The sequence below is a fragment of the Sapajus apella genome, unplaced genomic scaffold (genome assembly GCF_009761245.1).
Source record: "Sapajus apella isolate SASKATOON/1434 unplaced genomic scaffold, GSC_monkey_1.0 scaffold16, whole genome shotgun sequence".
Taxonomy (NCBI): Eukaryota; Metazoa; Chordata; class Mammalia; order Primates; family Cebidae; genus Sapajus; species Sapajus apella.
In genome coordinates, this window is record NW_022436956.1 from 3,721,595 (window position 1) to 3,749,157 (window position 27,563).

Sequence of the window (27,563 nt, forward strand, 5' to 3'; positions counted from 1 at the left end):
TTCCCTTTTATCCTTGTGTAGAACGTGTTCTAAGCCTCCTGCTTCCAGAACATGTTGGTTTTTCAATACTCATTTATCCCTGAATTTTCTAAAATGCAAGATAATTATTGAAAGTGGGTAACTAGCATTTAAGTTCAATTTCCATCTTATCTGAGCATAGGGGAGGTCAGAGTGGGCTCACATCCTGATGTTACTGGGAGCAAAGACTTCTGCCCACCTTTCTTCCTCAAACTTAAAATGTTGCTCCCACCAGAATGAGTCAGAGTCAAATAGGAGTCCCAAGCAATATTGAGCTAATTTAATTTGGAAAGCACGTCAGAGAGGAGGTATATTGGCACATTTGCTGACTGACTGACTGCTTTTGCAACATCTGTATCCATCTTGGATTGCACTTGGCCATAGTCCAGAGAAAATTTGGTTCTTTTTCTGCTAGGCTTTGTTTTGGTACCAGTGCATCAAGGAGTTTATGAAATACCCTTCCTGAGAAATATTTAAAATGAAACACCATTGTTCTGGAATGGCTGTAGGCACAGACCTGCTTGGGGGAAGGGGCTGCACTAAGCAACCTCCGGAGGCCTTTTGAGGTCTTGGATCTGCTGAATTTCTGCTGTAACCAGAGTTATACCTAACTGCTTCTTCTATAAAAATCACTCCCAAAGGTCTCCCTTACTGGAAGAGAAACTCACAGCATGCAAATGAGCAGCCTCAAGCCTTTCTGGGATTGCTTTTATAGCAACAACTCCCTACCTATTTCTCTGCCCAGCTCTCATCCCAAAGGCTCTGGCCCAGGCCACATCAGAGTGGCCCGGCGCTGGCCTGGAGGCTCTGGTTCTTCTAAGACAGCCCCTCCCTGTCCATCTCAAGGTCAGAATGCACATTGGGTGGCTCTCCCTCCTGACCCCATGCCTATCTGCCTTCTGGTCTAGATTCAGCCCTATCATCTATAAAAGGCATCTAGTTGTCTTTGCAGCGATCTGTTTCATTGCTTCAGCCTCAAAAACAAAAACCTCAAGGGAAAGAACTGAGTTTCAACAATCCTTTGTGTTGTGGAAGCTGAAAATGGGTGGAAGACATTTCAGTTCTGTTCACACAAGCCCCTATACTACCAGTTCAATTCATCTTTCAGTTCAGAAACAACACAGCACTTGGACACATTAAAGTCACCAGAATCTCCTTTAAATTAAACCCATCACCTGTACTGCTCTGCGCTCAGACACCAGCCTTGAGCACACTTGCCTCGTGCTGAGTACATGCAGTCACGTGGGGCTTAGCTCACCTCATACTTCCACTTTAAAGGTAGTTGTTCCTTTGCCAGGCACATGGTAGATGATCAATAAGTATTTGCTGTCTTTGGGTCTGTTGCAACAAAATCCCTAAATCACGATCTCGGTAGAATTGGGAACTCAGCAAAACTAAGAGGAAGATAATCTTCTTAAACGTACGGCTGAAACAAATTCTGGCTTCTGTGTATACACATATGCACGTACGTAGCACACGCTTTCTTTCCACAAAATGTCTCAGTTTCTCTGTGACAGGATGGGTTTGTGATCAGAGCTTTGTAGTCATGTCACCCAAGACTCTTGCAGCCATCCACTCTCAGCACTCACCACAAAATTCCCAAGTGACCTCAGTTACACAAGAATACACACAGACCATCAGAGAGGAGAGCCGAGGGAACACTGATGTTGGCAACACACATAAGACCTGTCGGCTTCAGCCTCGCAGCATCCAGCTCCACAATTCTAACTTTGCCTATTAGGTTGACAAAATGCAGTGTCCCCCTCCAGATGCAGGAGCCAGAGCTGGGATCTGCTGATTGAGCAGTCTGCATTCCAAATCCAGCATCTGGGGTGTAGGAACTCAGATCTTGGAACTTATTTCAAGGTCAATTTGCTTCAGAATCAAAACCCATTTGCCATAAAGCAGAGATATGCTACAGAGGAGGAGGGCTGCATAAAAGGAAGGTGCATTCATTAAAACAGCTGTAGGAAAACCACACACACACACACACACACACACACACACATGCACGCACACACACACACACAGACCTCCTCACAACTGTGTGCTTGTGAAACCCAGTCTCAATCTGAGTTTCCTCTTGGTTGCATGTTCTCTCTCTGTCCCTGAAGCTTTTTGAGCTGATTGGCTCAGTCACAAAAGGAGTAGGGGCAAGGGAAGAGAACTGTCTCCATATCTCATCATCTTGGGTTAAAAACAGGAGGTATGTCCCCTGGTGCCACCACAGCCTCCATCTCATTCCAACTCACCAGGCCATTACTAAACTATTACCAGTTCCTTGCAGACATTTCCCTGAGCCAGTGACATATTTCCTTGAGCCAGAGTGTCGGGAGAATCAGCAGTGGCAATTTTCACCTCATTGTCAAATTGCTTCCTCTCTGCTTTCTGGAGGCCTGGCTCTCTCCCTTGCCTCTGTCTGTGGCCATTTCCCATTCTCCGGTGTGATAAATGTTTCTTTTTCCTCTGCCCTTCAAGTCCCAAGCTGCATTTCTGGGTGACAGGGATGTTGAGCAGGTTGTCTTGGGTGAGGAAGGCTGAAGGGACCTGCCGTGGGAGGTGGCACGGGACAGGTGCAGTCTCCCCAGCGCCGCACAGAGGATGCAATTTGTCCTTTGTCTCTGTCCCCTGTACAGAGCCTGTAGCCCTTATTTGTAGATGATTTGCTACCTCTTGATGAAATAGGCCATGCAAGTGCAGGAACAGAGGCAGCAGCTGAGAGCAGCCCAGAGCCCTGGAGAGCGGGTCCTGAGGATCCTCTCGAGGGCCAAGCAAAAGTGTGAAGAATCAGCCAACACGCTGAATATACGCATTCAGCCACTGTTAGCCTTGGTTCTTACAGTAGGCTCTGGAAAGGACTCTAGGCCATGCCCCAGCCACTGCCCAAGAGAGGCAGAGATCTTGGCGTCTTCACTGGCTTCCACTATGGGCTATTCATTCAGAGCAGATTCCACAATGACTCAGTGAGCCCCCTGGCTTATTTTGGTTCACAAAATAAGCATAGTATAAAAATCCCTGCTGTCTTGAAGCTGTGAGCTAAGAGGAGCCGTGATCTGAACAGCCCATAACATAAGTGGGGCCCCTGTTTATTAAGAACTTGCTATGGCTGGGGCCGTGGCTCATGCCTGTAATCCCAGCACTTCGGGGAGGGTGAGGCGGGGGGAATCACTTGAGATCAGGAGTTCAAGAGCAGCCTAGCCAACATGGTGAAACCACTTCTCTACTAAAATTACAAAAAAAAAAATTAGCCAGGCATTATCTCAGTCGCCTGATTTAATCCCAGCTACTCAGGAAGCTGAGGCAGGAGAATTGCTTGAACCTGGAAGGTGGAGGTTTCAGTGAGCTGAGACTGTACCACTGCACTCCAGCCTGGGCAACAAGAGCGAGACTCCATCTCAAAAAAAACAAAAAACAAAAAACAAATAAAAAAACTTGCCGAGCCATGCACGCTGCTAAACTTTTAAGGCCACTTCACTTCGCCTTCTAACCCCATGATGCAGATACTGTGACATCTCTGTATTGCCACAGAGGAATGTGACACTGTGAGAGCCTCAGTAATTGGACCCTAGTCCCAGACTGGGTTATGTTCAGAAGAGACAGAACTAGCACCCTGGTCTCTCAGAGCCCGATTTCTCAGCCCAAGTGTTTTGCCATTTTGTGTGCTGTCTTGGTGAAGATAGAATATTGCTTTATCTAGAAATGTATCTGCTCACCAGCTTTTTGGGATGGAGAAGCAGCTTCAAGGAGAAAAACTCCTGTCTGGCGGTAAGACCATCTGTTTCCACCACACCACAAAGGTCAGGGGGTGGGGGAGGCGAGGGCAGAATGGAGCCGGCAGGAGCTTGGCCAGCCAGCCCCAGAGTGTGAGAGAAACAGCTGGAATCAAAGCGGGGCGGGCAGGGCCGGTGCTGCTGGTCACGTGAGGGAGGCATCTCCAGCATCTCACTTTCAACTGAGCACATTCTAAATCCAAGCATGTTTTCCAATTTCATAGTCTTGATGGACAATATGCAGCTGCAGCCGTTTTATGTGCTCTGAGACCTGAGACTGTAAGAACTGTCTGAGACAGACAATGGCAGTTTTACAACTCAGGGGACCTTTGAACAAGAACTGACAGAGCAGTGACGATTGCAGAGAAAAAGTCACCCAGAGCCGGCCCCAGAAAACTGGGCCAAATTGCACAGAAGAGCTGCAGACCAGCTCTGGCCTGAAGGACGAACCCCACCCCCTGCCCTCCACTCCCTCGCCCCCCGCACTGCCCCCCCCATCAGTCCCCTCACCGCTTTTTGAGCCATCAGCACTTTTGTCCCCTTTGGGAAGAATAAGCACTTAAAATAAAAAGAACAGACCCATTTTGGGGAAAGTGTTTATTTTCCATTGTAGAGCTGTAATTGCTAATAACAGAGATGGAGCCAGGGGTGGTTCTCCACGGAGCAGGGGGCAGGATTCCTTCTGAACTCTGTGTGAATATTGCTTTATCTGGAAATGTATCCACTCACCAGCTTTTTGGGATGGAGAAGCAGCTTCAAGGAGAAAAACTCCTGTCTGGCGGTAAGACCATCTGTTTCCACCACACCACAAAGGTCAGGGGGTGGGGGAGGCGAGGGCAGAATGGAGCCGGCAGGAGCTTGGCCACTGGGCATTTATGGGAATCACTCTCCTTCCTCAGGTCATACAGGGATGATCCTAGACATACTGCCTTGTCCACTGCACTCGTGGTCCCTCTTTAGAGGCTTGTTTTCTGCATCATGAGAAGGGAGCTCCCACTGAGGGAGGCAGCCTCCCAAAGTCTGTGCTTCTAGTTCAAGACTGTTGATAGCCCAGCGCCCCAGAACTCAGTGAACCTTGCAAGCACAGGGCATTTCCGCTGCATGGTGCACCCAAGTGTTGAGAGGCTACTCATAAGTCCTTTTATGACACCACTATTTGATGCTTTCTGCAGAGCAGGGAGGGAAAAACATGGTGCATGTCTGCAAGTGCAAACAGAACTTCACAGACAAAGGTAGGCAGTGGGAGTCAAGAAAGCCAGGAGCCAGGAGCCAGACACCAGGGTTCCTCTGTTTCCTCAGACACCAAAGCAAGGCAGGTATGTGATGTTGTCAGCTTCTCCCCAGCTTTAAGAGAGTGGGGCATACAAAGGTCTCAGATCTTCCAGGCTGTGTGACTTTGGACTAGTGACTTAACTTCTCAGAGTCTCAGTGTCTCCTGTGAACCAGGAAAGCTAAATCCCCTCTCCGTGGTGGGTGAGGATGAAATGTGACCACACATCATGTTCTCAGCATCGCGCCTGGCTCTTCAGCAAGGCACACTAGCAGAAGCTGGAATTAGTCGCATTTTAAAAAGAGACTGTTGAACTTGAGTCACAGTAAGTTTATAATATTTACTAGATTTGAAAGAAGTGCGCATCGTATCATAGATTCCCTCCTCTGTCTGGCATTTGGAAATCGAAGTTAGAAAGGAAGGGACTGTTAACCCCAAGAAGCCACCCAAGGACAAGGGCTGAGACCTTATGGTTGCATCGTCTGGAAGAAAAATGTGCTCCTCACAGAGGACCATGGAGGCTTTGGAATAATTGTAAAATGTGACTTCAGAGACCTTGGGTGTGGGCTCTAGGCTTGGGCAAACTAAGAAATCAGGCTGGTGTCCCTGGTCAGTGGGTGGGGAGGGCATCAGGCTCTGCTTCTAGGAGTGGCCTGGGAGCTTCAAGGGCAAGGATGGTGCCCAGACCTGAGGGTTGATGGCCAGCCACCAGGGAAAAGCTCCCTACTTACCCTTTCTGCAAGAAGTGGACTAGATGGAAAAGGAAAAAGCTCTGTAAGGGAAGTGGGAATGGAGGAAGAGAAGCTTGAATGAGGAGGACCAGGGAGGCACACGGGAGTGCAGCACAGCTGGGTGTCCTCAAATGTGCCAGGCCCCAGGGAACTAAGCTTCTGCCCCAAATGGTAGCAGCTACGGATAATTCCACCTGCTTTACGGGGAGGCTGCACTGTGACTATCATGGAACTGCCGGCTCCTGCAGCAGAGGCAAAGGGAGTGATGACAACCAGGCCACAGAGGGACCTTTGGGGACAGGCTTCTTGCTGTTCTGTGCCTAGAGAGCGAACCAGAGACAGCAGCTTGCTGCTCTTAGTGGGGCCCTGCAGCACATCTTCCAAGTGGCGTGGCTGGGTAAACTGGAGTTCCACTGTGCTAAGGGAAACCACACTAGCACAGTCGTCAGTAGTTCAGCATTTGATAAACATGTGAGGTGACAATGTAAAGTGCTTCATCTGTAACTGTCTGCAATTTCAATTCAATTTAACTCAATAAGCACATGTTTGACATCTAATATGCATCCATTTCTTTTTCTGAGCTTTGCTTCCCTCCATGAGGCTTTGCGCCCTTTTGGATAGACTTTGGCTGAAAACATTTTACTCATAAATTTCAATAGATTGGTGACGCATCACAGCAGCCTAAATATTCTTCGAATTAAACATTGCGGGGAGCACTCGCCACAGTTCTAGTACATTGTGTGGGACGAGTGTATTAGTTATCTGTTGCTGCATAACAAATCAGTCCATAGCTTAATGGTCTAAGCTACCACAGCACTTTACCACTGCTCAGTCTCTGCGGGGCAGGAATTCAGCAGCAGCCTGGCTGAGCAGTTCTGGCTCCGGATCACTTATGAGGTTGAAGTCAGAGGTAGGCTGGGGCTGCAGGCAGGGGTTTGACTGCAGTGGGTGCCTCCACTTACAAGGTAGCCCATGTACATGGATGGCAAATCGGTGCTGGTTATGACTAAGGAGCTGTTCAAATGTCCTTAGGATGTGGTGGCTGGCTTTCCCCCATGCAAGTGACACAAAGATGAAGGCAAATGTGGCAATGCCTTCTATGACCTGGCCGCTGAAGTCACGTGCTGTCACCTCTGCCATTTTCTATTATTCACAAACTGTGGAAAAGAACTATCCAAGGGTGTGTGTACCAGGAGATGAGGGTCACGGACGTCATCCTTGAAGGAAGGCTGCCACAGTTAGCAATTAATCTCCGGAACCTACTTCTGACCATCTTCAGAAACGTGTTCACGAACACAGACATGTAAGTTAATCATCCTAGCTCTAGTAACACAGCTCATGTAAGGAAATCATCATCAAAGACCAGGGAAAGTCTGGTCTTTCCCACCTTGGTCGACAGGTTTCACACGTTACATTGGTTCTGGTAACTTCTGTACCACCACTCAATTGCAGCCCAGTTCCAGCACAAGGTTTTCCTTCCGAATGCCTCTATTTTCTCACCAGCTCTGTTCTGCTTCTAGCTCCAGTTTCTTGCTATTAGCAATAGGAGCAATGTGTGTTTAGGTCCTCAGCTCCTTTCGAATTAAAAACCTTTTGTCTTTCTTCCTTGTGTTTTTCTTTCTTCTCTATGTAAGTGGATCCCCTTTGATCTATTGCTCTGTCCGTCCCAAAGCAATCTGATTCCACACGGAGGAGCCGGAGAGGCAGAGAGCCAGAGGATTTATCCTGTGATTACCGAATTCATGTTCATACGCAGTGTGTAGCGTGTGATTATAAAATGCTGTCGTACACGCAGGAGCCAGGAATCAGTTCTGCACAGATCCAAGGTGTTATTTGAGGCTCAAGTTCTAATTGAGTTTCTCTACTTTCCTATCCTAGGATATCCTGCTATTACCTCATACTTAACAAATTTAAGGAAAGCTACATTCATCTTCCTTCTAAAGCCAGCGCTCCTTCCTGATTCACATTTTCTTGACCACATTTCCATCTTTTCCCTCCCTCGGGTGCAAAGGCTAAAAACCCAAAGCATCAGGTTAGCTTCCTTGGTCCCCAATGCCCCTTCCTACGCTCAGAGATGGATGTTGAACTGCTTCCTTCCTCCATGCCTCTTTCTCCTTCTTACAAACACCTCAGTCCAGGTTCCCCTCAGCTCCCACCCCATTATTTACATCAGCATCTCGTTGTCTGTCCACCTCTAGTGCCTCCAATCCAATCGATTCTGCATGCTTTCACCAGATCAATTTTTCTTAAATGCCACTTTCATTTCACTCTTCTGCTGTAAAATCCTTTCAGCATTTCTCCAGTGATGTCAGGATGAAATCTAAGCTCCTTGGTCTGGCATTTAGGATCTTCAATGTTCATTTCATAGCATATCCCCAACTATGTTTCACTCCCACCAATTCAAGCATCTTCATCTCAGGCTACTCCTCACACACTCTTCCATTCCCAGTGTGGCCTTACCCCTGCCTGCCCAGATGCTATCTATCTGCCAGTGCTCCACAGCCTCCTAGAACACTTTTCCGGGGCTCGAGCTTCTGAAAGCTTCCTCTCTTAAACCCTAGTGCAGTTGATTGTCTACTTTGCTCCTTGGCCCCAGTGTGTAGCCTTGTGTTAAAACCAAGCTCTCCTTGCTCCTGGTGCAGCGTTTCCTGAACAACAGTCTTCTTCTAAATGAAACTGTGGATCTCCATACCCAGCTGGGTTGAGTCCACTGTTCTACATAGGAGAAGAATTCAGCACTTATTTACTAATGAATTCTATGGGCCAAAAGCCCTAGGAACAAAGTTTTTAATGGGTTTCTTTCTTCCTCTTCTGGTTCAGCAGTTGCTTTGGGTGGAAAGAGCTGGGTCTCCTGCCATGGTTTAATCCGAAGCCTTTGATTCTGGATCTGCGAGGGGCTTGCAGCATCCTGCCCAGCGGAGGAGTCATTCCATTCACGCCACTCTTGCTGGAGACCCCAGTTTTGTTTGTTTGCTTGCACTAGGTTTATTTTCTCTCAGTTTACCCGGCTCGTTGTTGGACAGTTTAACGATTGTTTTGGTGCCATTGGCGAGTTTCCTATTCAGGGCTACCCACTGTGGGAAGCTGGAGTCATCTGTGCCTTTGCATTTTTGTTTTCCACAAGATGCTGCTAGGGTGATTATGCTAGAACTGTGCAAATGACTCAAACAAAGAAATGTGTTTCTCCTGTCGTGACGAGCGGGGTACCTGCCTCCTTTACTACATGAAAGGGTAGAAGCAAAAGAAAGGCAGGTATCCTGAGCTCTGCCTTCCTCTGCAGATGGAAAGCCTAGCTTTGGTGCCTTCTCCCTGAGAGGGAATAGTGACCTTAAACCCACATCCTAATTAGCATTTATATTAAGTGAACTAGGGACTGGGTAGAAGGGTTGAAGACAGAAGCATGCTTGGCTCTTCAGGAGGAGTGAATAAAGGAGAGTAGTTATTTACACATTCTGCAAATAAGGATCTATTAAGTGTCAGACCAGGGCTTGGCATTGTTACTCATACAAAAAGCACCAGAGATAAATCCAGCTCAAATGCAAACCACCGTCTGCTTTTCCAGCGCCCTGCCCCATCAAGACGTCTTCGATCTTCTCGGGATTAAGTCCAAGCCTGCTGATGGAAACCCACACTGAGTCACAGTCAGGAAACCACACAGCATGAAAGCAGACATGGGGGAAATTGAAATAGGAGAGGGAGAAGGCTTAGGTCATAGCTTCCATTACCGAGTGTGGGCAAGGTGCTTCCCTGCAGTGCATTCTCTCAGAAGCAGTCCTGTCTGGGTTTAAATGACTTTAATAATAGGACTTTGACCACCCTTCTAAGCTTTATCATTAAGCCAGCCATAACAATGCAAACGGCACAACACACCAAGCAACTCAAGCCTGAGCTCTCGGTGTGGCTGAGAAAAGCCTCTCAGAAAGGTAATGCCTGCGTGCCTCAGGGAAAGGAACCCGGGCAGTCACAGCTCTCACACCCAGAGCACAGAAGCAGAGAGGCCTGCAGGACCCAAACCTTCACCCAGCTCAGCCTCCCGAGGTTCAGAGAAGGCTGCCTGGGTGTTTCCTGTCCATACCCTGACCCAATTACCCCCAGTTTTGGTACTTTTAACTATTGGGCATGTGCATAGGTTTATTTTCATAAAAAAGCTCCCCTGTTTTTTAAGGAAACCTTCTATATTATTATTTTAACTAGTATTTGCATCTACTGTCAGCAGATAAACACAGGAAAGCCAACAGGTTCAGGATTCCAAGTTTGATATTTCATCGTGGCTTCATCGTCAACTCACCGTGGGACACTATTGAATCCAATGTCTCTGAAGATATTTTATTTTTAATAAATGAACCAACTGGATCAGAAAATATCAGAGAAAACTCTGCAAGCAAGGTATATTTAAAGAGAGGAGATAAATAGACAGAGGGAAAATGTGAAAGTGGGGGGTGTAAAAAAGGGAGAGAGAAAGATAGAAAGAGCAAGGAATAATTGATAGGCTGAAAAGAAAGGCAGGAATGGACATGCTCCCTGGGCGTGTCTCAAGGAACAAGGCCTGGAATGGAGGGCATTCCCTCCATTGTGTCTTCATGCACATCTGATTAAGGCACAGCCTCTGGGGTCAGGAGGCATGAGACTGTCAGGGTCTGTCACCGTAAGAAATGATGGGGCATCCTCACATGGACAAAACTCCAAAAGAAGGAGCTTTCTTTCTTAATCGAGGTTTTTCTAATCTGCCAGTTGATATAAAGCATTTGGGAAACATTCAAACTAGTGAAAGGAAGGATGATTTTCTAAACACCTATTCTGTGTTATCCTGAGCACTGAGTTCTTTCCTATTAAGTCATCTCATGCACTCATTCAATAATGAGTTTACCGACCAAACCATGTGTACAAGGTTTGGCAATACAGAAAACAAAATAGAATCATCGCCTGCCTTCCTGGAGTCTGCAGTCCAGTTTACAGTCTAGCACGGAGAGTGATGGCAAATTCGTACAACAATGATCAATTTTATTCTCTTTTAATAAATGCTACATGAGAATTAGAGTCCTTGTTTTATAGACAAAAGCCTGAGTGTTGGAGGGCTCACACAGCTCAGCTCTGGCATTTTGCAACTAGTGTTCATTACAGGCGGGCTCTGCTAACCCTGACCCCAAGCTCTTTCATACATACTCCCCTACCCCGGCAGAGAGAGGCCATCACTGAGGGAAGGAAGAAATGGAAAAGTGACAAAGTTGCAATTATGAGCCATGTCACGATTGGGATTAATTGGCCCGGGTGAAGTTATTACTTGCTCATCCAAAATTTTAATTTATACTTTGGCCACTGATGTGACCCAGGGATAACCTACTGAAGCAAGATTTATTATAAAAACAAACAAACAAAACACAGTACAAGGAGGACTATCACCACGAAACAGCAGAGAAGCATGAGGCCCCATTCCTCTTCTCTCTGAGGGAGGGAACAAAGAATGGTGAGGAGGCCAGCAGCTTCAGTCCTCCCGAGCCACCCTCAAAGGCAATTTCACTCACAATTTCATAAAACCTCCAGCCATAAACGTGTCTTTTTTGCCAGCTCCTGGCTGGTTGCAAGTGATGCAGACATTTGTGTGAGATACACAAAGCCATTTCAGCTGCTCAAAAGCTAGCAGCACTTGCATGCTAGGTTTGAGCAAGACAGATTCTGCGGTACTCAGGGCATCAAAGGGGATTACCCAGAAACCGATAACAGATTTTAATTTAGATGATCATGATGGGGGCTCAGGAGGAGGAGGCTGAGAAATGGACAGATTTAACTCCAGGGTGGTAAAAGAAATGAGATGAAACTGATGATAAAGATACATTTAGAGGTCTATTTAGCCAGCCACCATGTGGTCTCTTAAACCACAGCCTCTTTTTTTTTGTGCTGGGGTAGGAAAACTCCCTAAAGCACGCTGGCCCAGTGCCTAGGATCCTGGACTGCCAGGGAGAGTTTAGGAGCTGTTATTGCTCTTTGTTGCCCTATAAAAAAACAAAATGTACTTGCTAACAAACATACCCTGCTTTCAAGTGGAGTATGAGTGTGCCCACCCCCTTGACACAATACTTTTCACAGTCAGTTCCCGCATGTTAGTTTTGTTGTGTCTTAGCTGCTGAAATCCTCCATTGTAAAAGTTTTTCTACTCTTTTCCAAATCCATTACTGTCACCACTGGCTAAAGTCCTGTCACTGGCCATCAGTCTCTTCTGTATTTAGTGAGGAATTAGTCAGCATCTATCTACCTCGGACATCAATAATACATGTATTTATTCAATTATTCAACAAATATCCATTGACTGATCAGCTGTTATCTTCCAGGAACTGTGGTAGATGCAGAAAATACAGCTGTCAGCCAGGCCTGGTGGCTCCCGCCTGTAATCCCAGCACTTTGGGAGGCCTAGACAGGAGGATCGCTTGAGGCCAAGAGTTCAGGATGAGTTTGTATAACGCACTGAGAGCCTCGCTCTACAAAAACTTTTAAAAATAGCCCAGTGTGGCGGTGTGTGCCTGTGGGTGGGCAAATCACTTGAGCCAAGAAGGCTGAGGAGGGCGAATCACTTGAGCCAGGGAGGTTGAGGCTACAGTTAGCTGTGATGGCACCACTGCAGTACAGCCTGAGTGACAGAGCCAGACCGTGTCTCAAAAAACAAACAAACAGAAAAAGCACAACAGTGAACTGGACAAACTTGGTCCCTTGCTGTCCTTGGAGAGAGTTCCTCTTGATGCAGTGAGGCAGAGAAAGAAAAAAGAAAAGAATAATGAAAGAACATTTACAATTTTAAATAAGTAACATAAAAGAGAAAGCACAGAATTGAAACAATAATTAATATTTGAGTGGGGTAGAGAAGCTGCCTCAGGTGAGACAGTCCTAGAAGAGGCTCTCAGGCAGCTAGGAATACGGCTCTCTACCAAGGAACCATTGAAGCTGACTTCAAATTGAAGAGGGCACCTTTATTTATTTTTTTTCAAACTTTAAATGATACAAACACTCAACAAGCTAGGAATAGAAAGAAATGTCCTCATGCTGATAAAGAGCACGTACAAACCACCCAGAGTTAACATCATACTTACTGGGGAGAATCTAAAAGCATTCCCCCTAAGATTAGGAACTGTACAAGGGTGTACACTCTTGGTGCTTGCCTTCAGCATTGCACTGGAGGTTCTAGTCAGGCAGTTAGGCAAAAAAGATAAATAAAATGTATCCAGGTTGGAGAGGAAGAATTAAAGCTATCACTGTCTGCAGATGACATAATCCCATACAGAGAAGATTCCAAGAAAACCACTAAGAAAGTATTAGAACTAAGAAATACATTCAGCAAATGTGCAGGGTACACAACACATTTACAAAAATAAATTATACTTTTCTACACTAACAATTAACAATCCAAAAGTGAAATTAAGAAAATCATTTCATTTACAACAACGTCAAAAAGAATAAAGGATTCAGGGATAGTTTCAACAAAAGAATTGCAACACTTGCACTCTGAAAACTGTAAAACATTGCTAAAAGAAAATTTAAAAGACCCAAGTAAATGAAAAGTCATTCTATGAACATAGATTGGAAGAATGAATAATTTTAAAATGTTAAACTTCTAAATGTATTGATTGGTTCACCATGATCCTTATCTAAATCTCAATTTGCCTTTTTTTTGTAGAAATTGACAAGCTGATTCTAAAATTAATATGGAAATCAAGAAACCCAGAATAATCACAATAGTTTCGAAAAATAAGAACAAAGTTGGAGGCCTTACATTTTCTGATTTCAAAATGTACTAGTAGGCCACAGTAATCAAAACAGTGTGAGTTTTGACATAAGGGCAGACATATATAGACCCATGAAATTGAATAGGGTCCAGAAGACAAACAAAACAGTGTGAGTTTTGACATAAGGGCAGACATATAGACCAATGAAATTGAATAGGGTCCAGAAGACAAACTGTCACATATACAATAGATGGTCAATTGATTGTTGACAAGTGTACCAAGAAGATTCAATGGGAAAAAGAATAATTTGTTCAAAATTGATGCTAGGACAACTGGATATCCACACACAAAGGAGGGAAGTTGGATTCCTACCCCACATCCCACCAAGAAAAATAAAGAAAGAAAAAAACCCTTAAATTTGATCGTGGACTTTAATATAATAGCTAAAATGAAACAAAACAAAACAAAAAAAACCTCTTAGAAGAATGTATATGGGTAAATCTTTGCAACGTTGGGCCATGAAATAGTTTCGTGACCAGGGATGGTGGCTCATACCTGTAATCCCAGCACTTTGGGAGGCTGAGGTGGGCAGATCACGAGGTCAGGAGTTCGAGACCAGCCTGGCCAACATGGTGAAACCTCGTCTCTAATAAAAATACAAAATAATTAGCCAGGCGTGGTGGTGTGCGCCTGTAATCCCAGTTACTTTGGAGGCTGAGGCAGGAGAACCAGTTGAATCTGGGAGATGGAGGTTGCAGTGGGCTGAGACCATGCCACAGCACTCCAGCCTGGGCAACAGAGTGAGACTCTGTCTCAAAAAAAAAAAAAAAATAGTTTCTTAGATATGACAACACAAGCACTAGTGACAAAAAAAAAAAAAAATCCAGATTAATTGAACTTCATCAAAGTTAGAAGTTTTGTGATTCAAAGACGCTGTCGAGAAAGTGAAAGGAGAAGCTACAGAGTGGAAGAAAATATTTGTAAACAATATAGTTAATAAAGGACTGATCCCACATATATGAAGAACTCTTAAAACTCAATAATAAAAAGACAAATACTCAATTTAAAAAATGGTCACAGGATCTGAATAGCCCTACCTCCAAATATATACAAACATATATAAATGGCCAATAACCACGTGAAAATATGCATCGTTAGTCATTAGGGAAATGCAAATCAAAACCACAATGAGATAACACTTCACACCCACAAGGAAGGCTATAGTAAAAAAGAGAGATTACAACAAGGATTTCCGAGGATTCAGAGAACTGGAAGCCTCACACACTGCTGATGTGACTTTCAAACGGTGTGGCCACATTTTGAAATACATTTTGGCGGTTCCTACAAATTTTAAACACAGAATTATCCTACGACCCACTCCTGATCATATACTGAAGAGATATAAAAATATATGTCAGCACTAAAACTTGTACATGCAAATTCATAGCAGCACTATTTACAATAGGTAAAAAGTAAAATCAATCCACATCACCTGATGACCGGACAAAATGTGGTACATCTACACAATAGGATATGATTTGACCATAAAAAGAAATGGGGTGTGAAACCTGCATGCTACAACACACATACACTTTGAAAAACGATGTTAAGTGAAAGAAGTAAGTCACGTAAGACCACATAGGTATGAGTCCATTGATATTCAACGTCCAAAATAGGCAAATCTTCAGGGGGCATAAGTAGATTAGTGGGTGCCCAGGGCTGAGTGTGTGGGACAATGTCAAAAGTGACTGCTAACGGTTACAGAAATTCTTCATAGGGTCTTAAAAATGTTTTAGAATTAACTGTAGTTATAGATGCACAACTCTGTCAATATACTAAGCACCATTTAAGCTTGTGAGTTGTAAGTTATGTAAATTATATCTCAATAAATTTTTTTTTAATGAGGAAGAAATAGCCAAGCAATAAGCTGGGAGAGCAGTAACTCAAGCCACACTAATCAAACCATGGTCCATGGACTAACAGGGTTAGCATCACTTGAGAGCTTATTACAAATGCAGATTGTGGCCACTGCCCTAAATCCATGGAATCGTATTCTTCACATTAATAAGATCCCCAGTTATTTATATGCACATTATAATTGAGAAGCCCTGGCCTAAGCAGAAAGAGGATAAAGTCAACACTGTGAAGTGTTATGTTGGAGAAATAGAAGCCACCTGGTTTAGCATGAAGAAAACGATAAATGGCATGGAGTTAGTGGGGAAAGGCAAGCATGGGACATAGTTGCAGGGCTTACAGTCTAGGGAATGAAATTTGGATTTCACTGCAAGGAAGGAAGATCAAAAGGATTGAGCAAAGTAGTGGCATTATCACAGTTGCTGCTGTATGGAATATTCAGTGGGCCAGATCAAGAGCAGAAGTTGAGAGACTAGTCAGTTGTTGGGCAGAAAGACATTTGTGCCTTGAACTAAAATGGCAGTAGCGGAGATGAAGAGGAAAGTTAGATTACAAGACGTATTTTGCAGGTAGAATTGACAGGACTCGCTGACAATTAAATACAGGTGGTAAGTGAAAGAAAAGCTTCAGGGGTGACTCCTGGGCATTTAGCATGAACTCTTGAGTCAAGGGTGGTTCCATTTACCGCCACAGGAACAATTGATGGGGACAGGTATATAGCACCACATGAAAAGAAAGCTCAATTTGGAGAATGTTAAGTTTGAGCTTTCTGAAAGGTGTCCAAGTAGAGATGTCAAGTAGACAGATGAATGTGTGAGTCTAGAACTCAGAGATGTTTGGGCTGATGATATAAATTTGAGAGTCATTAACATAAAGATGCCATTTCAATGAGATCACCTAGGGGGAGTGTAGAGAATCCAAAGCAGTTTTAAAATGCCAAAGAGGGACGTTAGTTTCACTATCTGATTGTCAAGCCAGGAAAACACTGGGAACTCTATGGGGAGTGAATATTAAGTAGAACCAGTCTTATGGGAACTTGGAATTGAAAAGAAGCATTGATAGAGACTGACTTTTTGAGAAGGATATTTTCAACATATTTAATAAGTGGTAAGATAATGGTATTAACCTCCCAGACCAGGCTCTGAGCACCTGCATGGTGATGAAAAGCCCCGTCCTTACTCACAGTTTAGGAGAGGTGGTGAATCAAGAAAATGTTGGAGATAGGTGGGTTTAAGGTAACAGAACAGCAAAGGACATTCAGGGAATTTGGGCAGGATCTACTCGCCAACCCAAATGAACTATTTCAGTATTTCAGCAACTGAGACACCATCCTGGTACAGTCTGCCTGGGTAGCAGTCTGCCATCCACACAGGGACCCAAAAGATGGAAGACACAGTTTTAATTAATAAACTGGCCTAAAAAGTGAACTAGAGAGATACTTTTTAAACCTAATTCATAATTTTTACTAGTAAAAAACCCGTTCGTGCCCCAATATAACTCTTATTTCCCCTGTTTTGAACCCGACAGCAAGCTGTTTAAATGCCTGTTGCTTCATTAGAGGTAACAAGGAGTATGTCTTGCTCATGTTCCATATTCAGACAGTGCTTAGCCCAGTATTCTACAGTAAATGCAACACATGTGCAGTTTTCAGTTAAATCTTCGCTGAATAAATGGATAAATATATGATGACTAAATAAATAGGAGTAAAAATGAGGCCAGAAAAGCCATTCTCTCATCCCAACGAGTCAGACACAGGCCGCAATTCAATTTCAGAAACTTGTAGCCAGAAGGGACCTTATGTACCACTAAATGCGTTGGTTTTCATACTGTGCTCCGGGAATCCCTGTGGAATCAGAACTGCAGCCTTCCTGGGACTGCCTTTAAAAAGGAGAGGGAAGGGGTTTTGAGGTGGGTGGCAGTTTGGTCCCCTAATCCCTCTTCAACTAGAGAAACAATTTTATCTGCTTCCAAATGAGATTTCATTAAAACAAATGATTTAATTATTAAAAAGGGTCTTAAATAAAAATGTCTAAAGCTATGATGTGATGTAAATTGCTCTATTTCTGTTGTTAAAACCCAAAGAGGTTTTGTTCGTTATTAAAATGCAGAGACCCAGAGCAGTCAGGCGACTCTGCCAAACTTACACAGTTAGCAGAAAAGAGACCGGGACCTTGATGACGCTGGGGTCCTTCATGCTGTTTCTGCCTCAATTCCTACACCAACTGCTGGGGTGAGCTCGCCACCACCACTGTCCATCTGTAAGCTCACCGGAAGACCACAGGACCACAGCGCTGTCCCAGCTGAATCAGAGCTTGAGGTTGAAAGAGCACAGCCCACTCCTCTCAGATACCATCCTGTCCCCTGGCCCTTACCTGACTTATAGGAGAATTTAAATACTGAGCAAGGCATGGAGAGGTGCCCCATCCCAAGCTCCAAACCTGAATCTATTCAGAATCCAGCTCCGAGCTGTACTGGGCGTATGATCTTGAAGCCGAGGAGATGCATTCTGCCAAGAAGCAGATGGGCAAATCAGATGATCCCTGATCCTGACTCAATTCATGATTCAGAAATATGAACCATTTCTCATTAGACCTCCAAAGTAACTCCCGGTTTCACGTGGAAAAAAAAGTGAATGTTTAAGTAGAAGCGTAGCGACACTGAGGGCTTGGCAGGGGTTATGGGCCTCTGACAGGGAGGCTTTGTTTCTTGTGTCTGGACAGGCAAACATATCTCCCATTCTGCCTTCCTGAAGCCCATAAGTACCTCCTGGCCAATGGTCAGGTTCCTTTCTTGGCAGTGGACCTACTAAACGTAAGCAGGATATTTACATTCCCCATTATATGTTTTAAAATTTCTTTGGCAGAAGAGCTGTAAATGCAAAGCAATAGCCTGGCTGGGAGGCAGGGGGCCATAATTAAAATCCCTTTTTGTTTTTTAAATGGCTTATTAAAATGCTTGTGAAACCTGCTGCACAAAGCAGCAGCCAAAAGCCCGTTGCTGCTAAATGGAATGAAATGGATTTTTCAAATGTCACGCTAGTATCCACTTAATAATACATTTTCCTATAGACAGGACAATAATATATATTTTAATCACTTTTCTACAGGCAAATAGACTGCACAGGAGCTGCCCTTCACTGGCACTTGGAAATTATGAATTTTTCAATAACCTTTTCTATTATTCATCCTGTGTTATTCCGTAACATTTCTGCATGAGGAATGTGCTTCCCAGACACTTTATGAATCTCTTCTATTATTTATTAAACAGCAAGGTGTCTCCCTACAACCCTCACCCCAATCCCCCAGAGAGGGCTGCTGGGAGGAGGGTCCAAACATGCACAGTTACATCCCGGTCATTAATAATTTCATATCTATAACAGAAGCCGATTGAGCAAGTTCCTCCACGTGGCTCAACTTTGGCCGCCAGAGGTGAGCTGCCTCAGAGAGGTGGTGTGTACTCTTTGGGAGAAGGCAAGGAAAACAATCAGCCTAAGGCAGCCTCTGTTTATAGCAATTGGGGCATATTCTCTACTCCTAAACTATCCTTACTCCAGAAGGGAGTCACCTGCAGGGTCTAACCCTGACTAGGGAGGCAGGATTCCTGGCTTGCATTTTCTGCTATAGATCCAAGGTCTGACTGGGAGAAATCCCCAACCTTTCTTCATGGGTCAGCTGCAGCCTTGACTTCTCTGGGAAGTCTTTCCTGACATACTTTAGACACATAAACTTTTTCTGTGCTTTTGGGGTGCCCTGTCCCTTGCCTATCATGGCATTTGTCACACGACAATATTTAATTGTTATAAGCCATATGAGGGAGGGGTGGGTTCTCTTCTGCTCACCCTTATGACATCGATGACTGGAAATATATTAAGCAAAAGTGTTCAATAATTATTTACAATTAATGAATGGATACATAAGAAATATGGCCAACAAAATGTTTCTCTCTAAAGCAGCTGTTAACAGGGTCTAAAAGATGCTGAAGATCTATGTAGCAGAGTCATTTACCGCTCATCAAATATCCATGCACTCTGACACTTTCTCCCTTCTGTCCCCTTGAAGTGAGTCAGGGCCACATGACTAGTTCTGCTCAAGAGACTGAGTAGACAGGGCATGGTGTGCTCAGGGGCCAATGCATCAAGAATGAGAAGAGAGGCCAGGCATGGTGGCTTACCCCTGTAATCCTAGCACTGTGGGAGGCTGAGGTGGGTGGATCCTCTGATGTCAGGAGTTCAAGACCAGCCTGGCCAACATGGTGAAAGCCCATCTTTACTAAAAATACCAAAATTAGCCAGGCACATGGCAGGCACCTGTAATCCCAGCTACTCAGGAGGCTGAGGCAGTAGAATCACTTGAACCCAGGAGGCGGAGGTTGAAGTGAGTTGAGATTGCACCATTATACTCTGCCTGGGTGGCAGGAGCAAGACTCTGTCAAAAAAAAGAAAGAGAGAAAGAGAGAGAAAGAGAGAAAGAAAGAAAAAGAAAGAAAGAGAAAGAAAGAAAGAAAGAAAGAAAGAAAGAAAGAAAGAAAGAAAGAAAGAGAAAGAAGGAAAAAAAAGAAAGAAAGAAGGAGAAAGAAAAGAGAGAGGGAAGGAGGGAGGAAGGAAAGTAGGAAGGAAGGAAGGAAAGAGAAAATGAGAAGACAGCAGCAGTTCTTTTTGCTACTGCTATGGTGCTGGTGGAAACCATGTGTTCATATTGTGCAGCATTTAAGGTGGTGGGTTCCCATCAGCCTGGGATCCTGGTGACTGGTAGTGGGGGGAGCTCCCCACCCTGAATGCAATCTTGTGACCTGCGCTCCCTCTGTGCAATGTGGGAGCAATAGACCTTTGTTTCAGTAAAGCTACGCAAAATACTCCCTAAGAGAATCTACATAACCAGGATAGTGTAGAAGGACAAGCGTGTGCTGAAAGGGATTTGTTGTTGTTAGCTTGTTTGTTTTGTTTATCATTTCCTAACACTTCCACTTGGGAACATGAAAATTTACCAGAACATTACCATCTGGCACCACAACTAGAAAATAAAACAGTTCTGGAAAAGTTTCCAAAATTCTGAAAATGTGACCTAGTCTTAATACTCCCTTGAGGCATCTCTTACAAGAGTGATTGTCAGGGGAATTCTCCCGCCTCTGAAAACTGTGAGTTATGTCCCCATACACCAGTGTCTGCTCCCTTGTACCCTCCCCTTCCAGCCTGGAGAGGGCAGGGTGTGAACTTGGCCCCCAGGGGACCCCTTGCCCTGCCCCTCCATGGATCCTGGAGGAGCAGAGCGAATTGGACCCCAGCGGGAGGGCTGGAGGCCTGCGGCTCCCTTCCCTGGGGCCTGGGCCACTGAGGCTGGCCACGTTTCCAGCTTTGTTGCTGGTCTCTCTTTGGGATTTTCTGATGGGCTGTGGACTCCTGATGGGCTTTTTTTCACCTTGGGCAAATGAACTCTGTTGTATTCTTCTGGGTGAACTTTCCCTAAAGCTAACAAGGCTTAACAAAGGTAACTTGGTCCTGGGAGATGTGCACTCCCTTGATCCACAGACCAGCGGTAGGAACCGGCAGATTTTAACTGAATGTTTTCCCCATTTGCTTTTGCCTCCCCCTCACTCTGGGGCCCACCCGAAAGGGGGAGATTACGGTGGAGACACTGAACACAAAGCTCAGGGACAGGACCATTGAACTTAAAGGCCCCTCCTGCCCAGGGATAAGGGTGGAGGGCAGTACACTGCAGTGGAAACCGGCAAAGGAACTTGTGTGCTTTAGGCCTTGATACGTCCAGGTGGGATAAAAGAGGAGCTCGGCCCAGAATGAGGGAGCTGAAGCGGACAGGGGCGCCGGGAAGCTGGAGTTGTGTTTCCCAGCTGGAATTTGTGGAGCGCAGCCTCTGCATGTGCTTCCCCACCAAGCTGGAGCGGGAAGCAGTGCTAGTGGAGGCAGGGTGGGGAGGAAAGGGGAGGAGAGACTGAGAGAGACAGAGAGACAGAAGCAGAGACAAAGAGGTGGAGAGAGGAAGACAAAGCAAGTGCAATAGACAGCTTGACCCTCCCACGTGGCATAAAAGTTTCCAAGGGCCCAACCTGAGTGTGATGGTTAATACTGAGTGTCAACCTGATTGGGTTGAAGGATACAATCCTGGGTGGGTGTGTGTGAGGGTATTGTTAAAGGAGATTAACACTTGAGTCAGTGGACTGGGAAAGGCAGACCCACCCTTAATCTGTATGGACACAATCTAACCAGCTGCCAGCGCAGCTAGAACATAAGCAGGCAGAAAAATGGGAAAAGAGAGACTGGCCTGGCCTTCCCATTTACATCTTTCTCCTGTGCTGGATGCTTCCTGCCCTCAAACAGTGGAGTCCAAGTTCTTCAGTTTTGGAACTCGGACTGGCTGGCTCTCCTTGTTCCTCAGCCTACAGACGGCCCACTGTGGGACCTTGTGATCGTGTGAGTTAATACTTAATGAACTCATTTAGTAAGTATTAACTCACACGATCACAAGGTTCCATAATGGGCCATCTCACGCACACACACACACACACACACACATATATGTATATATGTAAGTCATCTTACATATATATGTAAACTCATATATATGTAAACTCATATATATGTAAACTCATATATACGTAAACATATATATATGTAAACTCATATATACGTAAACTCATATATATGTAAACTCATATATACGTAAACTCATATATATGTAAACTCATATATATGTAAACTCATATACGTAAACTCATATATATATGTAAACTCATATATACATACACTAATATATACGTGAACTCATATATATGTAAACTCATATATGTATGTAAACTCATATATGTAAACTCATATATACGTGAACTCATATATGTAAACTCATATATACGTGAACTCATATATATGTAAACTTATATATGTATGTAAACTCATATATACATGAACTCATATATATGTAAACTCATATATATTCCATTAGTTTTGTCCCTGTAGAGAACGCTGAGTAACACACTGAGTATCACATTAACTGGGAGAATCAGTCCGAGTTCCAGCCCCAGGGATGTCTGATGGAGTATGGGCTGCACCACAGGGACACAGGTGGAAGACCTCTGAGGGCGTGGGGAAAGGGCTGGGGTCTGCATGGTATCCTTAGACATACTTTCTGTTCCCGTGGATTTACCAGAACCCTAAATGAATGCTGACCCTGCTGCCTGGCTAGCTCAGTGGAAAGGAAGGCTAGAGGGGATGGCAGGAGGAGGTCGACAGAGGAAGAAAACCCAGAGGGAGCATGTCAGCAGTCTGCAGACTATGGGCCTTGGGCCAGATTCCGCTGGCCACCTGCTTTTGTAAATGACATTTGACTGGCACAACCACTGCCATTTGTTTACCTACGATGCCATCATGCTAGAGTCTAGTATTTGCAGTGGAGAACTTATGGCCCCCAAAGCCTAAAACATTCACTATCTCCCTCTTTACTAAATATGTTTGCTGATCCCTGGACTCTCACTTAAATAATAATCTTGAATTTGACAACAAAAAGAAGACAGGCATTAGGTCGAATTGAAGATACTAGAAGGCATCTTGATCGAGGTTTCTTATCATCAAGGGGAAGGAAAATTCAGGTCAACAACACCTCGGAGTTCAATAGAAAGTCTTCCAGTTAAATATCAGGAGTAGGTCCAGCCACAAGGGAGGTATTAGCTTCACGTTACAAACAAGTAAAACAGCATCCCGGTCACACTGTTGGCAACCGTCGATGGAGACTCAGGGCGTTCTTCCACCCCGCCATGCAGATGGTGACAGCAAAAGGAGCGAGCTCCTCAATGAGGCAGGTCAATCAAGCCAGGCATGGGCTCCAGTATTTCACGTCCTATTGACAAGAACCCCTGGCTTCTTTCTACTGCTTTGTTGTTCAATTAAACCATTCCCTGTCTAGCCCTGTCCCTGAATCTGCTCTGAAGTATTTAGGGTTTGCTTTTGAGGTCTTCCTGAGCTACTTTTGCCTTCCTGCAAATCCCTCTAATTTTCCAAAGTCCTCAGTAGTTTCCAGTAAGAGGCACAGAGGCTTGATACACCTTCTCCGTCAACTCAAAACTTTTATCTGTACACAGCTCATCCTAGGGGTTTGTGAAGAGTCCCTTCTGGCAAATACAAGCTTCTTTTCTTTCATCTGAGCCAAGCCTCCTCCACAGTCAGCAGCTCTCTAAATATCATTTATTTATGTGGGTTTTAGAATAAGGGGGGAACACAATTGCTTGCGATGGAGATGTCATTTGCAAAATAATAGTGTCTCAGCTGATGAGAGGCAAACACCCCCAGGGGTCAGTCCTACTAAATGACACATCTTTCTTCACTATTTAGCTTGTGAGGATACATAAGCTGAGCACTTGCACTAATTTCCAGGTCTTTTTTTCCCTCTTCACGTGAACTGCTCAGCCCTCTTGAATGTAGAATCTGTATTCCTAATTGGATCTCATCAAAGCTTTCTGTTGCCTTCAGCTGGTGGAGGCGAAAGGTGATGTGGAGAGAGGAGTACAGACACCATCAGCAGGTGATTCGCTGGTGGACCATGCTGGGTGTTTGCTGTGGCTGGATGAGCCCTAGACAGAGCAGCAAGCCTCATGCTGAGACTCAGCTACAGCCATCCCACCTCCTTCAAGTCTCTGCCCTTACTACCCCAACAGCAAAACAGCTATGATGTTGAATTCCCCCTTAATTAAAGACTCAGTTGCATTAGACACTGTGCCAAGCATTCTGCAAACATTTTATGATTTAAACCCAACAAAATATTATGAAGCAGATATATCTTTAGACCAGTTTTACAAGTAAGAGAACAGAGCCCAGAGAGATTGAACAAGAGACTTAAAGACACACAGGTACTGAGGGGCTGAGCAGGGATGCAAGGCCAGGTAGAGGAAGAGGGGAGAAATTACTGTAGTACTTTGAGTATGTAATGACCACTCTCCTATCTTTCCTGTCAACTTCTCCAGGTGTCAATGCAGGTGAACAAGCCAGAGCTCCTTTCCTTCCTTTGACCTCCCTGCAAGACTTTGCAACATTTTCCACAGAAGGAGCATTGTTACCAACATTAAATTAGTAAACTTTCAGACATGGTGGCTCATGCCTATAATCCCAGCACTCTGGGAGGCTGAGGTGGGAGGGTGGCTTGAGCCCAGCAGTTTGAGAACAGCCTGGGCAATATAGTGAGACCCCATCTCAAGAAAAGAATTTTTTAAAAATAATTAGCTGAGCATGATGGTATGCACTGAAGTCCTAGCTACTCGGGAGGTTGAGGTAAGAGAATCACTTGAACTTGGAGGCAGAGGTTGTCGTGAGCCGAAATCTTACCCCTGCGCTCCAGCCTGGGTGACAGAGGAAGACCCTGTCTTAAAAAAAAAAAAATTGGTAAGCTTTCTTTTTGTTAGAAATGTAATATGAGAGCATTACATAAGATTTTGGAGAAAAGGAGCGAAAGAGAACCAACTCTTAATATACTCAACTACAGCGAGCACTCAGTACTTGGTACAGGACAGTTGCGCTAGATTTCAAAAAATTTACAGGACGTAGCAGAATTTTTCCCCTGATTCTTCCCAGGACCAAGTTATTACAAATGACAAATAAATTGGGCCGATTAGTGTGTATTTTTTCCTTGAATCCATTTGTCATGAGATGTGTACTCTGAGTTTTCCTGACTTTTGTCTAGAACAATCATCCTTACGCATTTAGAGGCAAAGAATCTTCCATGTTCATCAGAAACAAGACTATAAAAGGCTGGTGCACAGAATTTAGCAATTTCTGGACAGCAACCTAATCAAATATTGAATCTCTGAATGCATTCATCTTAACATATCTATGAAAAAGATTCACTAGGCTCCATGCAGGCACTACAGCGGGTAATAAAATGAAACACAGGCCTTGCCTTCAGAGCGCTTACAGTCTAGTAGCAGACAGACAGACAAACAGATAATTATAAAGCAATCTGCCAAGTACAGACACTGATATGCCCAGAAACACAGATAAACATGCTCTTCATGAGGCCACAGAATGTGGTACAAAACAAAAGAAAAAATACAACAAAATACAAGAGGTTTTAGAACGGGGTTGAGTGAATTTTAAATCTCAGCTTTGTCCACGTACTATCAGCTGGATGACCTTTGACTGGGCACTTGGGCTCAGTTTTCTCATCTATGAAGCAGAGGTAATAATGACCTTTTACAAAGCTCTAGTGGGGAATAAATAGGGTAACGTGTCGTGTCATCCGCTCAGAACAGTGCGTGCTATGGCAGTGGGGCGGGGCAGGGAAGCCTTTCCATTTGCCTTGTTTGAGATCCACAGGCAGAGCTGCCTTGAGCCCAAGGACCCTGGTGAGGCTTAGTCCTCTGCCTGACATGATGGGTGGGTAACTTGCAGCCAACAGCCTGTCTCCAGGAGATGCTAGCACCCCACGTGCTGAGAGCTAAGCAAGGCAATATCTCCCTTGTTTTTCAGAAGTCAACTATAGCAGAGAAGGCAATTCTTGTAATCTCCAGACTTCCTGAAGCAACGTCCAAGCTGAAAGAGGGGACCTAGCAATTAGAGGAACTCATGGTACTGGGGAAGGAGAGGTGTGAGGGTTGATGGGGGCTGCAGAAGAGGCAGGGCTGCTCTTTGCCTATTTCATCTACTGAGTGGAGAGGGAGAGAATGAGAAATAAATAATAGTTTGCTTTCTGCTGGATGTTGGAGCACATTTCCTGCCGATAGTGCCACTCACAAGGGCAACTGCTTGACACTTAGGCAAGGGAGTGTGCAGGGAGAACAGGACAAGATAAAATTACAAGTGACAGCATAGCCTGTGTGTGCAATTACAGTGCATTGTAAACAAGGAGAATTGCAATTCCAGCTGCCAGACATGGCCGGAGATTGGCAGGGATGGGCAGCATCAGAGATGATGGCAGGCTGCTACACATCTGGTCTGAGCCCAGCGTTGCGGGGAGGCAGGGGCCAGGGAGAGGGGACCTGGGGGCTGCAGCATGGGGAGCATGACAGACCAGGGCTGATGAGGAGACCAGGCAGAGTGAGGGAGCAAGCGGTGGTGGTGGGGAAGGAGGAGGAAAGAGCACCGAAAGGCCAACTTTTAACTATGGATTGTGTGGTGTGTGTGTGTGTGTGTGTGTGTGTGTGTGTGTGTGTGTGTGTTTTGGGAAGGTGAATAGGAGAAAGGAAATTTCAGGTCCTGGTTGCTTGGCTCTCATCACCACTACAAGACAAAAGAAACTAGGTTTTTATTTTTATTTTTGAAAGACCAAGCTTTGTAAGGAATTTTAAATGTTATTTGAATGATCTGTACCACAACCATTTAAGCACTGGCCTGTTTACTAAACAAGCCATTACTGAGCATGTGTGATTTCCAGGCCCTGGGCTAGACTTCGTGGTTCTTAGGTTAAAAGTTTATGGCTGCTGCTCTTAATGAGGTAGATATATCAAAGCCATTCTGCAGATGAGGAAATTGAGTCTCAGAAAGGTGAAGTTACAAGCTCAAAGCTTCTCAGCCAGCAGCAGCGTGAGGACTCCTCTCGGCCTGAAGCCAACCCAGCATGCTCTACCACATATTTTAGCAGAGACCCAGGAATTCTGTCTCCCACAGTCAGAGCTGTTCCTCTGATCCTTTGACAACTATTAAGTTAAATAAGATTAAGTGAAGTGAGTGCATAGTGGATACCCAAAAAAAATCGTTTCCTACCCCTCATCATTGACTTAACCACTGACTTAACCTATTATAAGGAGTATCATTATCCAACCAGAGGCAGAAGTGCTCCACTTGTGTAAGTGGAGGAAAAGAAGGGGTGACTGACCTACAGCAGGCGAGGCTGTGGAATGACCTGGTGCTGGGCTTCTAGCAACTGAGTAGCTCCTGCCCAGAGCATAACACAAGAGCTGTTTCTCTAATACAATCAGAAAATCAGAAGCGAAGGGAGGCTTACCTTGCAGCAGGAGGAATTCAGGTTAGACACAGGAAAGTGCATTTCAACTGTGAATGAAATGCCCCCTTCCCATTCGTGCTGGTGCCTGCTACTGGGCACATAAGCGGTCTGGTATTTTCCCAGTGGCTGTGATGAGCAGGGCTGAGCCATCCACACTAAGCTTCCTCCATGTGACTGACAGCACCTATCTACCTGGTGAAAGACACACTGGA

The 27,563-nt window shown here is 44.8% G+C and overlaps 1 protein-coding gene across 9 annotated transcripts in view; it reads right to left on the reverse strand.

Moving 5' to 3' along the window:
- The window catches only part of LOC116555929 (neurotrimin), a 968,350-nt gene that overhangs the window by 731,807 nt on the left and 208,980 nt on the right, over positions 1-27,563 (reverse strand). The window contains exon 1 of one of the 9 annotated variants that reach the window (XM_032284827.1): positions 17,560-18,014. The exons of the other annotated variants lie outside the window; for them this stretch is intronic. The gene's annotated coding sequence lies outside the window, so the exon portion shown is untranslated. Of the gene's footprint in view, positions 1-17,559; positions 18,015-27,563 lie in introns of those variants that run through there. 9 annotated transcript variants of the gene reach the window in all.